This window comes from Salvelinus namaycush, chromosome 21 (genome assembly GCF_016432855.1).
Source record: "Salvelinus namaycush isolate Seneca chromosome 21, SaNama_1.0, whole genome shotgun sequence".
Taxonomy (NCBI): Eukaryota; Metazoa; Chordata; class Actinopteri; order Salmoniformes; family Salmonidae; genus Salvelinus; species Salvelinus namaycush.
Window position 1 is genome coordinate 77,125 of NC_052327.1, and position 2,567 is coordinate 79,691.

General features: G+C 49.4%; 1 non-coding gene and 1 pseudogene across 1 annotated transcript; both read left to right on the forward strand.

The window, feature by feature from the left end:
* Window positions 1–622: 622 nt before the first annotated feature.
* LOC120066905 lies at window positions 623–801 on the forward strand (annotated as a pseudogene).
* A 311-nt stretch (window positions 802–1,112) lies between these two features.
* LOC120066835 lies at window positions 1,113–1,229 on the forward strand. The gene has a single exon (XR_005478817.1). It is a non-coding gene; the product is annotated as a U5 spliceosomal RNA (small nuclear RNA).
* The last annotated feature ends 1,338 nt before the right edge of the window (window positions 1,230–2,567 follow it).

Genomic DNA, 2,567 nt, shown 5'->3' on the forward strand with positions numbered 1-2,567 from the left:
GTTCTATTATGTACCGGCATAGTTTGGCGCAATCCCCCACCTGTCCAAGATCCTCTTGTGGCAGGGAGGAGACTGTGCGCCATGCCTTTTGGGACTGTGCCTTTGCCGGAGTAGTGTGGGCTAGAGCACGGGTGTTGTTAGGAATGGTAAGAGGGGATTTTGTGTTGACTTGGGCTAGGTTAGAGAGAGGTGTAGGGAGAGCAATGGGGACAGTTAGGGACAGGTTTCTGCTCTGGCTTCTCATGAGTCTCTTTAAGCGGGGGCTGTGGGAAGCCAGGCAGAACATGGTTAAGACAGGGAGAGATTGGGGGGTGGAAGGGATAGTGAGGAGGGTGGAAGGAGATTTGAGGGGGAGGATGAAGAGGGAGGAGATGAAGTGGGGGCAGCATGCTGCTCGGGAGAGGTGGAAAGGGGGTTAGGGCTGGGATTAATTTAGATTTGTAAGGGTATAGATTAGGGACGGGGAGATAGGGAAAGGTACTTTGTAGGATGAAGGGGAGGGAAGATGCTCCCCGGAGTTTTTGATTTGGGGAATATAATTTGTTTAAAAATTAAAATGCCGATATATGATTTTTTGATGGAAAATGATGGTAACTGTATTGAACGGTATTGAAGGTAATAAATAATTTTTTTCAAAAAAAAAAAAAATCTGTTCTTATCAGTTTAATATCTGATACGTCCCCCATCGGGGGACTACATATTAAATGGATTTTTCGAACAGGGAGTCGGAAATGGGGCTTGCTCCGTCCGCTCCACGCATCGACCCGGTATTGCAGTACCTCCGGGAACGGTGCAACACATTTCTCCCGTTGTCAAGGAAAGAAAAAAGAAAGAAAAAACATCCAAAGTGAAAGTAGGGCGAAGCGCTCTTCGTGGGTTCCCCCGTTTCCCGCCATTTTACTTAAAAAAAAAAAAAAAAAAAAACGTTGGTCAGGATAGTGAGTGAGTGAGTGAGTGAGTGAGTGAGTTAGTCTGTCGGTCTGTCTGTGACTTTTTACCCACACACAGCCGTGGAAAAGTTGGCAGAGTGGGTTGGGTGACTACCCACCCGCGAGATCCCAGCCTAGTAGTGCACAGAGTGTGTCTCGGGGCCTCGACCTCTGACTTCCATACGACTCTGGTTTCTCTTCATTACGCACAAGCCTTTCGCCTTTTACTAAAGACTTCCGTGGAGAGGAACACTTATGAGTTCAAAGTATTTTTGGAAGGGCTTTGCTTCTGGCAGAGCTCGGTATAGCTTGTTTCAAGAGAAATTGACAGAGATGATGACGCCCACCCACCGCCGAGACACTTTTTGCTCATGCGTTTGACTTCAATCGGACTGACCGACCGGTGTATTTTTCCACTCCAAGTTGTCGCTAAGGGCAATTGAGTTCAAAGAGCTAGTGACTTAAAGACGCATTGGCGACTTAAAAAAAAAAAAAAACACCCGCATGTCTGTCTGTCTGTCTGTCTGTCTGTCGCCAGGGAAAGGTTGGTTGGGTGGGTGGGTGGGTGGGTGGGAGGAGCCACCTTTTGCCAAACCGCCAAAGTCTGCCGAGACCCCCGGGTGCCCGGCGGGTGCAGGGGTCCATTTGTGGGTTATCGCTTCTCGGCCTTTTGGCTCAGATCAAGCTTGGTACCGAGGTGCCCCAAAGCCCGCTGAGTCAGAAGGTCGAGGGAAGCCCGCAGGGAGGAAATTTTTCAATTTTGGATTTTGCTTTTTATTAATTTGTTTTTGTCTGGAGAGCGGGAGGAGAGGAGAGGAATTTTTTGAGCGCGTCTTTCTCCTTGCGGAGATGGCGCAAAGTTCTACCAATCGGTCGGTCCCGGGGACTGGACTAGCGAACACTCTTAGGTTTTCATGGAGGGAGAAAGAAGTGGATCCTTTAGGACGGGAGCTATTTGGGAGGGCAATCCTCATGGGAATACTAAAACTGACTGTAAAAGACGTGTTTTGCCTACAGGGAAACTCTATGGAGGGAGTTTTTGACGTTGCATTTTATACAGAAAACAAACATGATGAAATATTAAAGTAGGTGAGAGCGGCGGGTGACACGAAGCCAATGTGCTACTATGAAGTAAAGAGTCTGGCAAGAAGCAACTTTAGGGTTGTAACAGTAAATATTTACAACCCCTACGTAAAGGATGAAGAGGTGAGGGCCTTTCTGGGGAGATATATGGACGGAGTCTCCTCAGCAAGGCACCTAAAGGATTCCCTGGGTTTCTGGAATGGGAGGAGAGGGTTTCAGGCCCTCCTCAGAAAGGACCCCAAGGGATTGGGTGGGTACCTTCATCCCCCAGCTATGTTCTCCCTGGGGGCTGACAGGGGGACATTGTACTATGCACGTCAGCCCCCATTTTGCAGGCGCTGTATGGCCTATGGACACATACTGGCCTCGTGCAGTACTAGAAGATGTAGATTTTGTGGATCTGGCGAGCACGAGGCCAAGGACTGTGACGAGCCGAAGGTTTGCCACGGGTGTGGATCTAAAGAGCACCTGTGGCGGGATTGCCCGGCTCGTCAACGGTCATACGCGTCTGCAGTTGGAGGGTGAGCAAGAGCAGGGGGTGGGGGTAGAAGAGGA